Genomic DNA, 15,161 nt, shown 5'->3' on the forward strand with positions numbered 1-15,161 from the left:
TTGACTATGAGAAGCATCACGGTTGAGCTTGATCCTGTCTCGTTTGATGTTCACACATGCGCACTTTTCAATGGAGATTACCAGATAGCCCAGGGGCATTGAGGGAAATGGTAGCCACCCAACTGCTGCCTTGTCTGAATTCAGATAACTCAACACAGACGAGGCGTCTGACACTGCAACCTTCTTGATCTGTATGGGTCAGTTCCACACTGGGCAGTGCTTTTAACAATTGAGCTGTTGAGAATCAATTAGACCCTCCTACATGAATGTTTAGCCGAGAAGTTCTGCTTTTTGCGTAGTTGAATCTGGAATAGCTATTGGCACGTTTTTGACAGACTCAACCAGGACCATGTTAGCATCCCATTTTCCACAATTAGTTCATCAGCATAACTTCAGGGACAGATTGGGACAGATCGAGGGAGCACATTAGTCTACCTCTCTCCGTGCTGCAATCATCGTTAGTGGGGAGGGAATACTGGCTGTTCCTTGCTTGTGCTTCTGCCCATCGTCTAATTCCCGGGGCCAGCGTTATTTAAACAGTTAGGGCAGGCACTGGGGGCTTTTACTGCCTGCCTCAGTCAAAGTAGTCCTTTCAAATTGAATCCCTACCTCCATGTCTTTCCTTGCACCTAGACTTGTTGACGAAATACATCATAGGACATTGTTTGCTGGTTTACTGGCATAACTGAAGAGGGAAATCTACCCACGCATCTTTTAAAAGAGTAATAAATTCCACTCTCTTACAAAACAAATCAAATCGTATGATTGAATTTTCTGGCGTATTATGTGGACAAGATATCTACATCATGCAGTTTCAAAAAATTACACACTTATGGCAAATAGACTCAGTGATCATTGGATGATATGGAATGAAATGAATAGGCTTCCAAACTGCAGCATCTTTCCAATGTGTTAACCTACACTGCCACCTATACTCATGATGTGGAGATGCCGGTGATGGACTGGGGTTGACAATTGTAAACAATTTTACAACACCAAGTTATAGTCCAGCAATTTTATTTTAAATTCACAAGCTTTCGGAGACTTCCTCCTTCCTCAGGTAAACCTATACTCACTGAAGGAGTACGTCAGTGCTGCAGTACATTTACTAATGTTTGGAGTATGGTCCCCACCTCATGTAACGGGCACGTTTGTGCTCCCGCAATTTGCCCGCTCTACACAGTGGGCAGTAAAACCATCTGAATGAAGCTGCCCGAAGTCTCCATCAGCTGTTCGCACTGTTAACAACTACGGAAGGCAGTCGGAAAGTGGAGACTTTGTTCAGCTTCACTCAGCTGTTTGCACTGCGTGTATTGAGTGAAGTTCCCCTGCCAGTTCCAGCCACGGTGATTGACAGCTGCAGGCTTCGTGCAGTTACTTAAATTACAAGGAAATTGCTTGGCTGTTCCGTCCCCGTTTTGTATGATTTTCAGCTGCAGGCCGCGTATCGGTAACGCAGGCCGAGAACACAGCAGCAAAGCCCAATGTGAAGACGGATTAACATACGCGGGCGGTTTCAATCAGCCACGGGAGGCAGTCGGAAAGCGGAGTCTTTGTAATTGACGCCGATGGTGATGACAAATGGTCAGCGCCCATTGCCCGATACAGGCGGCTGTCCAGGATGAGCGCGGACGGTATAAGTGGTGGGGACTGTAGCACGATGGCCCAGAATTTGCTGTCAAAATAATGGTGAGGCTAACGGCATTCACCGTTATTTATGCGCAAATGGCACAGCGACTTCAGGCGAGGGCAGATACGCGGTTAAACACGAAAATCCGAAAGTTGCTGTCCACGATATGCCGCTCCTCCATTAGCTTCGCGACAACGGCACCTCGCTGTCTGACTCACCATTCAAGTGCATTGAACGACGTGAAGTTCCTGTATTTGGGGAGTAGATACGGACTAAACTCGCCACAGAACGTTAGGGCTTGTCCATTTCAGTCTATCTACCCTTTTTAGCAACATGATAAGTGTTAACTACTGCCAGTCAACCTCTTTGCCACTGAAAATTAACTATTACAAGTGTCGAGTCTCATTCCTTCAGGTTTTCTCTCTCTTAATCCAATCTTTCTTTCCCTCTCTTTGTTTCTCTTTCTGTACCTGATTGATTAAGGAGATAAACAGTTGTTTGCCGTGTTCACTCCAACCCCTGATGCCCTATAGGGGGCGCCGCCACACCATTTCCTTCTCTCACTTCCTGCAATTTGCAGCGCAAATATTAAACAGGCAAGGCCAGGTCTAACTAACGGCCAGCCCCGTTTGTTGATCGGCTCCTGCAAATTCTGGGCTAGTTTATCAGGAACTAGAACACCTGTTCTCGGGGACCTCAAAGTCTGAAGACACAAGTCCTGAGATTTTGCAAGACCAAAAATATGTAAAATTTTTAAAAAGTGACAACATAACTATGAAGTTGAACAAAGGATGTTGCTAGTAATGAGCTTACTGAAGCTCAAATGTTCACCCTAGTTTCTACTGGACAATGAGCCCATCTACACAGGTACATATACTGGGAAAAGACCCAGTGATGTCTTCCAAGGTAAGTGCTGCAGCAAAAAGAATCAATCTAAGAGATCTAGTGGAAGTTTGAATAAGAAAATAATCAGTCACATTCACTGCCTTTGCTCAGCAAAAGTGTGCTTTACTTGCAACTCACTGAGGCCAATATACAGTCCTAGTGCAGCAGTGCATTGGGGATCGCTGTGCATTGGGGATCGCTGTGCATTGAGGGTTGCAGTGCTTTGGAGATTGCAGTATGTTGGGGGTCGCTGTGTAATGGGGATCGCTGTGAATTGGAGATCGCTGTGCATTGGGGTGCACAGTGCATGGTGATCTCTGTGCATTGGGGATCGCTGTGCATTGAGGGTTGCAGTGCTTTGGGGATTGCAGTATGTTGGGGTTCGCTGTGCAATGGGGATCACTGTGACTTGGAGATCGCTGTGCATTGAGGTGCACAGTGCATGGTGATCTCTGTGCATTGGGGATCGCTGTGCATTGAGGGTTGCAGTGCTTTGGGGATTGCAGTATGTTGGGGGTCGCTGTGTAATGGGGGTCACTGTGTAATGGGGGTCGCTGTGTAATGGGGATCGCTGTGAATTGGAGATCGCTGTGCATTGGGGTGCACAGTGCATGGTGATCTCTGTGCATTGTGGATCGCTGTGCATTGAGGGTCGCAGTGCTTTGGGGATTGCAGTATATTGGGGTTCGCTGTGCAATGGGGATCGCTGTGAATTGTGGATCGCTGTGCATTGGGGATCACAGTGCATTGGGGATTAAATCATTTTGGAAGTATACACAGGCATTTGGAGATTTTATTTCGTTGAACTCCCATGATCATAAATTTGGTTTGTTGCCGAATGAGTAAGTGCAGGCAGAAATTGGGAAACATTGAGGATCGCAGTGCATGGGCTGTGCTTTGGGGATCACTGTGCATTGGGGATCGCAGTGCATGGGCTGTGCATTGGGGATCACTGTGCATTGGGGATCACTGTGCTTTGGGCTTTAAATTATTTTGGAAGTCTACACAGGCATTTGGAGATTTTATTTCGCTGAACTCCTATTATCATTAACTTGGTTTGTTGCCAAGAGAGAAAATGCAGGTGGAAATTGGTAAGCTTTGGGGATCGCAGTGCATGGGCTGTGCATTGGGGATCGCAGTGCATTGGGGATCATTGTTCATTGGGGATCGCAGTGCACGGGCTGTGCATTGGGGATCGCATTGCATTGGGGATCACTGTGCCTTGGGGATTGCAGTGCCTTGGGGATTGCAGTGCATTGGGAATCACTGTGCATTGGAGATTGCAGTGCATTGGATATCACAGTGCATTGGGATCGCAGTGCTTGGGCTGTGCATTGGGGATCGCTGTGCATTGGGGATCGCTGTGCATTGGGGATCGCTGTGCATTGGGGATCGCTGCGCATTTGGGGATCGCTGTGCATTGGGGATCACTGTGCATTGGGGATTGCAGTGCATGGGCTGTGCATTGGGGATCACAGTGCATTGGGGATCACAATGCATTGGGGATTACTGTGCATTGGGGATCACTGTGCATGGGCTGTGCATTGAGGATCACATTTCATTGGGGATCACTGTGCATTGGGGATCGCTATGCATGGGCTGTGCATTGGAGATCGCTGTGCATTGAGATCAGAGTGCATTGGGGATCACTTTGCATTGGGGATCACTTTGCATTGGGGATCACTTTGCATTGGGGATCACTGTGCCTTGGGGATCATGGTGCATTGGGGTTGCAGTGCATTGGGGATCACTGTCCTTTGGGGATCACCGTGCTTTGGGGATCACAGTGCCTTGGGGATCACCGTGCTTTGGGGATCACCGTGCTTTGGGGATCGCAGTGCATTGGGGATTGCGGTGCATTGGGGATCACTGTGCTTTAGGGATTTTTTTTAAAAATTCGTTCATGGGATGTGGGCATCGCTGGCGAGGCCGGCATTTATTGCCCATCCCTAATTGCCCTTGAGAAGGTGGTGGTGAGCCGCCTTCTTTAACCGCTGCAGTCCGTGTGGTGACGGTTCTCCCACAGTGCTGGTAGGAAGGGAGTTCCAGGATTTTGACCCAGCGACAATGAAGGAACAGAGATATATTTCCAAGTCGGGATGGTGTGTGACTTGGAGGGGAACGTGCAGGTGGTGTTGTTCCCATGTGCCTGCTGTTCTTGTCCTTCTAGGTGGTAGAGGTTGCGGGTTTGGGAGGTGCTGTCGAAGAAGCCTTGGCGAGTTGCGGCAGTGCATCCTGTGGATGGTACACACTGCAGCCACAGTGCGCCGATGGTGAAGGGAGTGAATGTTCAGAGTGGTGGATGGGGTGCCAATCAAGTGGGCTGCTTTGTCCTGGATGGTGTTGAGCTTCTTGAGTGTTGTTGGAGCTGCACTCATCCAGGCAAGTGGAGAGTATTCCATCACACTCCTGACTTGTGCCTTGTAGATGGTGGAAAGGCTTTGAGGAGTCAGGAGGTGAGTCACTCGCCGCAGAATACCCAGCCTCTGACCTGCTCTTGTAGCCACAGTATTTATATGGCTGGTCCAGTTAAGTTTCTGGTCAATGGTGACCCCCAGGATGTTGATGGTGGGGGATTCGGCGATGGTAATGCCATTGAATGTCAAGAGGAGATGGTTAGACTCTCTCTTGTTGGAGATGGTCATTGCCTGACACTTACCTGGCGCGAATGTTACTTGCCACTTATGAGCCCAAGCCTGGATGTTGTCCAGGTCTTGCTGCATGTGGGCACAGACTGCTTCATTATCTGAGGGGTTGCCAATGGAAATGAACACTGTGCAATCATCAGCGAACATCCCCATTTCTGACGTTATGATGGAGGGAAGGTCATTGATGAAGCAACTGAAGATGATTGGGCCTAGGACACTGGCCTGAGGAATTCCTGTAGCAATGTCCGGGGGCTGAGATGATTGGCCTCCAACAACCACTACCATCCTCCTTTGTGCTAGGTATGACTCCAGCCACTGGAGAGTTTTCCCACTGATTCCCATTGACTTCAATTTAACTAGGGCTCCTTGGTGTCACACTCGGTCAAATGCTGCCTTGATGTCAAGGGCAGTCACTCTTACCTCACAGTGGTGCATTGGGGATCACTGTGCTTCAGGGATCGCGGTGCACCGGGGATCGCGGTGCACCGGGGATCGCGATGTTTTGGGGATCATGGTGCATTGGGCACTACACACATACTGGGGACAAAGGGCTGATAATGAAAGGTCAGCTCATTTAAATATTTTGACAGCATTCTGAAAACGTAGTACAGGCGGTGTGGGAGCGTCAGAGACAGATGTTGCTGCACTAGCAGCTGTCTGCCCACTGCCCTTAAATATGTACTTCTGCTTTGAATGAAAATGGTTGATAATGAAATGGTTGACTGAATACTCAGCCCGCTCAGCAATCAGGTGTTGGAGGTGCGGCTGCGGAAGGTACTGCAGTGAAGGGTGGTCTTACTTGGAAGAGAGATCCATCCTGCAATAAAACACACCACCAGAGCATCATGGGTGGAGGTGGCAGAGCGCATTAATGCAATCTCACCTGTGGCCTGAACCTGGGAGCAGCAGAGGATGTAAGCATGCAAAGATTATACAAAGAATTACAATTACGTAGAATATACAGCACAGAAACAGGCCATTTGGCCCAACAGGTCCATGTCGGTGTTTATGCTTCAAGGGAGGCCTCCTCCCTATCAACATATCCTGCTCCCTTCTCCCTCATGTGTTTATCTAGCTTCCCCTTAAATGCACCTACTCCTTGTGGTAGTGAATTCCACATTCTTATCACTCTCTGGGTGAGGAAGTTTCTCCTGAATTCCCTATTGGATTTATTTGTAACTATCTTATATTTATGGCCCCTAGTTCTGGTCTCACCTCAGGTCACGCCTCAGTCTTCTCTTTTCTAGAGAAAAGAGCCTTTCTTTCCTGATAGTTATAACCTCTCAGTTCTGGTATCATCCTAGTAAATCTTTTTGTACCTTCTCCAGTGCCTCTATATCCTTTTTATAATATGGAGACCAGAACAGTTCACAGTACTCCAAGTGTGGTCTAACCAAGGTTCTATACAAGTTTAATATAACTTCTCTGCTTTTCAATTCTATCCCTCTAGAATTGAACCCCAGTGCTTGGTTTGCTTTTTTTAATGTTCTTATTAACTTGCGTTGCTACTTTTAGTGATTTGTGTATCTGTATCCCTCTGCTCCTCTACCCCGTTTAGATTCTTATTTTTCAAGGAGTATGTGGCCTCCTTATTATTCCTACCAAAACCTCACAGTTACCTATATTGAAATTTATTTGCCAATTACATGCCCATTCTGTGACTTTATTAATGCCTTCCTGTATTTTGTCGCAGTCCTCCTCAATATTAACTATACCATCCAATTTGCTGTCGCCCGCAAATTTTGAAATTGTACTTCTGATTCCCGAGTCCAAATTGTTTATGTAAATGGTGAACAACAGTGGTTCCAGCATTGATCCTTGGGGAACACCAGTTCCCACCTTTTGCCAGTTTGAGTAAATACCTTTAACCCCTACGCTCTATTTTTTGCTTCGTAGCCAGATTGCTATCTATTCTGCTACTTGTCCCCTGACTCCACATGCTCTGACCTTAGCCATGAATCTACTATGCAGTACCTTATCAAAGGCATTTTGAAAATCCAAATATATTACATCTACTGCATTGCCCTTGTCTACCCTTTCTGTTACATCTTCACAGAATTCAATAGGTTAGTCGAGCTTGACCTTGCCTTTTGAAATCCGTGCTGACTATTCTTTATTATAGTTTAGATTTCTAGATGTTTCTCTATTACATCTTTGAGTAGGGGTTCCATTAACTTTCCTACCTCCGATGTGAAGCTAACTGGTCTATAGATCCCTGGACTTGTTCTTTCTTCCTTTTTAAATATAGGAATCACATTAGCTGTCCGAGGGTCGTGAATATTTTGGAATTCCCTACCCCAGAGGGTTGTGGATACTCAGTCGTTGAGTATATTCAAGACTGAGATCGATAGATTTTTGGACTTTAAGGCAATCAATGGATATGTGGATCGGGCGGGAAAGTGGAGTTGAGGTAAAAGATCAGCCATGATCTTATTGAATGGCGGAGCAGGCACGAAGGGCCGTATGGCCTACTCCTGCTCCTATTTCTTATGTTCTTATGTCTGCCAGTCCTCTGGCACTATTCCCTTTTCTAATGATTTTTTATATATGTGTAACAGTGCCTCTGCTATCTCTTCCCTAACTTCTTTTAGTATTTGTGGATGTAATCCATCCGGACCTGGGGTGTTATCCTCTGTAAGCTTGATTAGTTTATCAGTTATCTCCCCCCTTTCTGTCTTAAATGTCTTTATATCTTTTTTGATCTCTTCTTCTCCTGTCATGCCCACCATATTAGTCTCCCTGGTAAATACTGAAGTGAAGTAATTATTTAATATTTCTGCCATTTTGCTGTCATTGCCTGTGAGTTTATCGTGTGTATCCCTTAATGGCCCTATCCCTATTCTGACTTTTCTTTTGTTATTTATGTGTCTGTAGAATATGTTACTTTTTTTTTGATATTCCTTGATAATTTAATTTTGTAGTTTCTTTTTGCCTTCCTACTTGGTTTTTTGACTTCTTTCCCGACTTTTTCAAAATCCCCTTTGTTGTCTAAGTACTTAGTGTAGCCTTTTTCTTCAGTTTCAATTTTGTCCTTATTTCTTTATTCATCCATGGTGCGTCATTACTGGTAAGTTTGTTCTTGCTTTTTAGTGGAATATATTTCTCCTGGACTCTATTGATCACCTTTTTAAATGTTTCCCACTGCTGTTCTATTTCTTTGTTTGTCAGTAAATTTCCATTCTCAACTCCTCAAAATTAGCTTTCTTCCAATGTATTACTTTTATCTTTGTCTTACTTATGTCCTTCGCAATCTTTATCTTAAACCTTATTATGTTGTGATCGCTATTGCCTAGATGTTCCCCTACATTTACTTCTCCTATCTGTTCTGGTTCATTTCCCATTACTAGATCCAGCAGTGCTTCCTCTCTTGTTGGGCTTTTTACACGCTGGGTAAGAAATGAGTCCTGCACATGTAAAAACTCCATTCCCTGTACCCCTTTACCCACCTTTTCTTGCCAGTTTATTTAGAGGTCGTTAAAATCTCCCATGATTATTATTCTATGCCCTTTGCTCATTTCACATATTTGTTTACATATTTCTTCCTCCACCTCCTTTCCACTATCAGGTGGTCTGTAGTATACCCCTATTAGTGGGATCGATCCCTTCTCATCTTTTATTTCAATCCATATGGATTCTGTTTGTATCTTTCTGTTAGTTATGTCCCTTTTTTTTACTGCCATTATGTTCTCCCTAATTGGTACAGCAACTCAACCCCCCCCCCCCACCACCATGATTTGACAACATCTTAATGGGTTCTTTATTGCTCTTCACTGGTGCACCATCGCAGAGGCAGAACACAGTGAACTTTGCTAAACGTTCATCCTTCTAAATGCACAAGAATGCTTATGATTTCACATGGTACTGTGTGATGTAGCCACATCGAAGCACTGAACGGGTCACCTATTAAATGTGGCAAGTAACAAGCACCAAATACAACATCAGCACAAGTTTCCTTAATACTGCATATTCACACACTCACATAAGGTAGCTAATGTCCTGGTCACTTGGATGCACACATCTTCTCTCACGATCTTGTTTCCAATTACTATCACTTTTATATATCTGCTTGCAGGAGAAGGTTGCACACAACACGAAGGGGGCACTGAACCTTCAATGCTTGTCTCCTCATAAAGGGAGGTGTCTGTTGGTGAGTTGAAAGAGGGAGCGCTTGGTAAAGAATAAAGCATGAGTGAAAAGGTGCAAATGGAGATGGAATTGCAGGAGACACAACTCACTGGGTGGAGGGCTGGTTCAAGGACTCCTTTGTTGCTGATTTGGACCTCACAGGACTTGCTTTGATAGTTCAACATTAGCACATAATGGTTGTTATTTGAGTGTTGTATACAGTTTAAGCATTTCGTTGGAGGAGTCCACAACCTGCAGCTGTACAATGCTGCATGATCATCTGATCGAGCTGCAGACCCCTGTGTAGAATATAGCTAGTCCAAGGCACTTTGCATCAGATTCACCACTGGTCAAGATTGTAAGCATTAAGATCATAGCCACCATGATGAATGTTATGATTTGGAGCTATACAAACTTTGGGCTCCAATCTTATAGCTGTCTGTCTTGTCTGGATTCACCATGTTGGAGAATAAAGAAAGACTTGTATTTATATAGTGCCATTCACGACCTCAGGATGCCTCAAAGCGCTTTACAGCCAATTTTGAAGTGTCCACAAACAACAATGAGATAATGACCAGATAATCTGTTTTTTAGTGATGTTGGTTGAGGGATAAATATTGACAAGGACACTGGGGAGAACGCGTGCTGAGGGAGTGCCTAGCAGCAGGTGAACGACAGGAACTTGTCAGAAACGATGGAGATGTTTTTCAGGGCAGTGCCACATCCAAAGCTCCCTATTACCCCATTCAAATGACTACAACTGTGTATTGAATGCTGGGCAAGTTACCCACTGCATCACTTGTCGTGGTGCTGCAGTTAGAGGGCCATCTTATGACCCAATGCAAAGGAGGTACTGAACCACCTCCAGCCCTAGAGTCACACACTGACACCCAGCTTTCATCTATCCTACCTCCTCCTTCCACCGTGGAACATTTAGAAGGACCACACAGTTAGGATGTAGAAGACACAAACCATATACTTTCACTAAAAGGAGGTACAATGCATCAGTGACCTGCTTGATACAGGTGTGTACTGATGATGTGACAGAGATCACCTACACTTGCCTGGAAGGATCTTGCCGATAAAGTTTTAACACAGCTGTAACCTTGATAGTCAATGATAAAGCCATCCCTGTGCTGGTGCTGGCTTGAGAGCCTGCCAGCGCCCGTTTTACATGGGATCTCAGCTTATCACGCACTTCTCAACCTTACAGATCACATTATGGGGACTTTCCTCATTGACTGAAAAACTGGCCCACAATCTGTGTTCAGGCTCAAAGCACTCTCAACATTTCTGTGTCATGTTGCCATGTACAGAAGTCGGATTGCAGCCTCCACGCCTGATGATACGGAGCTCCATTGCCTGAAGCACGGTAGCATTTCAGCTGCGTCCGATTGTATTGCCCGACCTTCATTAGAGAGCATTAGGGAGGCCAATACTTTGTGATGCTAACACTTTGGAACAATTCTACAGCAGACTGACATCTTAAAGTGATTTGCACTTTCCACGAGAAACTATGGAAAGAGTAGCATAGCTCGGTGTCTAACAAACCATTTAGCAGATTGTGACAGGCAGTGCATGCATGAAGACCCTTTTTAATAATACATCTCTGGTGGTTCAATACTTCCCCAGTGACAACTGGAAGCTGGAGGTTTGGCCATTATATTCTTGGATTTGGACAGGCCTGTGTATAAGAAAGGAGTATGATGCTTTCATTCCAATTGAAAAGAGAGGAGACTAATGTTTGAAAATTTTCTAGCAGTGTAACTGTGAGGATCTGGGGTTTTGTGAGGATAGTCTCTCGACTCTGTCTGGAACATTGGACCAGAAGTAAGCCATTCAACCCCTCAAACCTGCCCCGCCATTCAATCAGATCATGGCTGATGTGTGCCTCAACCCTATTTACCCACCTTTGATCCATATCCCTTAATACCCTTACCCAACAAAAATCCATCGATCTCAGTCTTGAAAGCTCCAATCGTCCCAGCATCCACAGCCTTTTGGGGGAGAGAATTCCAGATTTCCACAGCCCTTTGTGTTAAAAAGCACTTCCTGATTTCCTTCCTGAATGACCTAGCTCTAATTTTAAGATTATGTCCCTTCGTTCTTGATTCCCCCACCCAGAGGAAATAGTTTCTTTGCATCTATCCTTTTAAATCCTTTTAACACTTTAAACACCTCAATCAGATCACTCCTCAATCCTCTATACTCAAGGGAATACAAGCCAAATCTGCACTGGAGTGCAGCCCACTGACGGCTCATAGATTCACAATATTGATGAGAATCTGAAGACCAGACATAAGAAATGTCACTAGAAATGTTCATGTGAGGCCTTTCACTCTGTGCAATAACTTTCATCGCGTTGAAAGCCGGAAAATAGCATCAAGGCTGGATCTATTTTCAGCTTCCCATTGATCCTTCCTCCAGCAGCTCTCTCTCTCTGCTCATATTGTGGGCGCTCACTGCCCCAAAATGTAAGTTGCATTTCTGACACCGAGTGGCCACAACAGCCAGACGGAGATCACCAAAACAAAACCTCAGAAGATAACGCGCGCAAAGGGAGGGACTTGAAATGTTATTGACAAAGCAGGTTGAAGGAAAATTGCAAAAACAATAGAGGAGTGAGTAAGGCATTTTAGTAAAGTGAATTACTGATTGCCATTTTTATGTATTCATGTGGTGAAGGGATTAAAAGATTACTCCAAGTTACTGAGGATTTCAAATTTATACTCCAGCTGAGACTACCACAGGGTATAAACCCGTCTTGGGCAGTAGTGTAAAATGGACGGTATCGCATTTATTGCCTGTTATACGCCTGGCCCAATATCGGGTTCAATTGACTTCGATGGGACTGAATATCGAGTGGGACGTAAAGCAGGCGGTAAATGCAATACCTCCCTATTTGCTCGACCGCGCAAGATGAAATTCTACCCCTGTGTATTCTTAAAAGTCCAAAGCTTCACAGGCGCTCTATATTAAAGTTATACTGTTTAAATACTCACCAAGTTTGTCAACATATCTGGAATGTTATTTCCACTGTATAGTTTTTAACCTCAGGCACCGATTGTCCGACTATGAAGTCCTCCCCCACTCCCCCCAAAGTTCTGCAGTCAGCCTGCTTCTTCGATTTTTACTGTAGTCTATCGAATGGGAAAAATTTAAATGTCTATATGTCGACCCTGTAAATACTTGGGTCACCCTCCTGTGCTGACCTCACTGTGGGGTCAGTGAGAGGGCACCTCAGTTGCACTGTGAGTGCATCTCAGGCACCCTCCTGCCTCAAACTGTTAGAAACACTGGCACTCACAGCTATCCGGGAAGGGGATGCTCAGGCCTTTCACTCCAACCCTTCCCTCCTCCAAGACCCCATTTTCTTCCCACTGCCACCCCCACCCCCCACCACTTCGGCTCCATGTGTAATTAAAAATTCCCTATCTTCATGGGTCCAGGCCACTTCCCTAGCCTGGACCACCTCAGTGGGGCTCACTTGCACCCCTCTGGAGGCTGGTACACCTTATCTCACTCGCCATCCCTGCCTCCAGTCCTACACCATTGACCCTTACGGATCCAGAAAGCAGGAATTTCCCAGCCCAGCTCCCTCTGACATGGCCGGCCTAGTAATGGGAAGGGCAGAGGTTCCTCCCCTTACAAGTGGAAATTTCCAGCTCAAGTCGGAACTCGGCACACCCGGGTCCCGGCCTTTATCCAAGCCGTTCCACCGGAGTTACGCCGAGAATTCGGTGAAGCAGCTGAGGGAATTCGACCCCACGTTCTTTTCATTACATCATCGAGTTACCTCGAAACTACAACACAAAAACAGGCCATTCGGCCCAACAGGTCTATGCTGGTGTTAATGCTTCACACGAGCCTCCTCCCTCCCTACTTCATCTAACCCTAGCACCATACCCTTCTATTCCTTTCTCCCTCATGTGTTTATCTAGCTTCCCCTTAAATGCATCTATGCTATTCACCTCAGCTGCTCCTTGTGGTTCCACATTCTTACCACCCTTTGGGTAAAGAATCTTGAATTCTTTATTGGATTTATTAGCAACTATTTTATATTTATGATCGCTAGTTTTGGACTCCCCCGCAAGTGGAAAGATTTTCTCTATGTCTGCCCTATCAAACCCTTTCATTATCTTAAAGACCTCTATCAAGTCACCCCTCAGCCTTTGCATTTAGAGAAAAGAGCCCCAGCCTGTTCAGCCTTTCCTGATAAGTATAACCTCTCAGTTCTGGCATCATCGTTGTGAATCTTTTTTGCACCCACTCCAATGCACCTGTAATCCTTTCTTTAATATGGAGACCAGAACCGTTCACAGTACTCCAAGATGTTCATATTCTCACCGCAAAATAGTGCTAAATATGTTCTGACAATCTGGTCACAATGCGTTGTTGAAGCTTTCCGCTGTTCAGTTTTAGAAGAGAAATAAGATCATCCTCATAAGCCCCTTTACTGTGTCACTTTGCATAGAGAAAAAAGCCTCCTGTGTTTGTATTCTATGTGGAATGAATAGTCATCGAGCAGCAATGATCCTTCAACTAGTGACTGGAAAGAAAAGAGCGGCCTGGGTGACAGTCGCAGACCGGGAGAGAGAGAGCATGAGGGTGTAGGAGTAGCATCAGACAAGACTCTCTCCTCACCTTTCAGTGAAATAAACATTATAGTCACATTTTTTGCAACCTGCACCATAATGGTAGCTGAGAGATGTGCAGCCTTTTGCGATCTTTCCAAGTGCTTTAAACAGAAATCATTTTAATGTTCAGTTGCTGGTGTTTGTGGGGCATTGCAATTTTGCATTTCAATTTTATTGAGATGTTGTAGACTGTTAAAATTTGGTTATAAAGTGGCCTTTATTATGCTACAGTTTCTGTAAGGTCGGCAAGGAATTTTTTTTAGTACAATGGAATATGGTATAAAAAATGAGATGTGTGTTATACTTCAGTTGTAGAACTCTCCCTAAAATTCAATCTTTCACACTGTTAAACCTATCTCTCAGCAGACACTATTTCTCAATCCATTATTTGTTTCATAAAATAAATTTAAAAATTGATAGGAATTTCCTTGCAGTTTAGAATAATTTATGTAAGGTTCATGAGACTATGGTCTTCTAATGCCATCTACTGGTATTGGTGTTATAAAGCATGTTATGGCAAACGTGTTACAGTAAAGTTTGTTTTTGTGACAACACAATTGGATCACTACAACTGATTGAGAAGCACTGGTGCTATCGAAAAAACTGCTGGTTTGTACAATTATAACCACACAATTCAAACATATCAGCAGGTGTAAAGCTGTGACCTGGGGCACCATGAACTATGCCATGTCCTGCCTGTGAGCAAAAAAATGCCTGACTATATGCATAGACTCAAAGTGTGCCAGCTTCCTCTTCGTACAGATGCTCCACATTACAAAAAGGATAGAGAAGCACTGGAGAAAGTGCAAAAAATAAGTAAAAGGATGATACCAGAACTGAGAGGTTTTAACTATCAGGAAAGATTGAACAGGCTGGGGCTTTCTTCTCTAGGAAACAGAAGGTTGAGGGGGTGACCCCTCAGATAGAGGTCTTTAAAATTATGACAGGGATCGATAGGGTAGACGCAGAGAGGATGCTTCCACTTGTGGGGGAGACCAAAACTAGGGACAATAAATATAAGATAGTCACTAATAAATCCAATAACGAATTCAGGAGAAACTTCTTTGCCCAGAGAGTGGTTAAAATGTGGAACTTGTTACTACATGGAATGGTTGAGGCGAATAGCTTAGATGCATTTAAGGGGAAACTAGATAACTTTGGCTGATACCTCCAGGGTTCTTTTGCCCCTTGAAGCTGGCCTCCTGACTCTTTGCATGGCCAGTATTACCCTCTTTG

The 15,161-nt window shown here is 44.8% G+C and overlaps 1 protein-coding gene across 1 annotated transcript in view; it reads right to left on the bottom strand.

Annotated features, from left to right (window-relative positions):
- The window catches only part of myom2b (myomesin 2b), a 154,830-nt gene that overhangs the window by 21,312 nt on the left and 118,357 nt on the right, over positions 1-15,161 (bottom strand). The gene's annotated exons all lie outside the window — the stretch shown is intronic.

This window comes from Heptranchias perlo, chromosome 5 (genome assembly GCF_035084215.1).
Source record: "Heptranchias perlo isolate sHepPer1 chromosome 5, sHepPer1.hap1, whole genome shotgun sequence".
Taxonomy (NCBI): Eukaryota; Metazoa; Chordata; class Chondrichthyes; order Hexanchiformes; family Hexanchidae; genus Heptranchias; species Heptranchias perlo.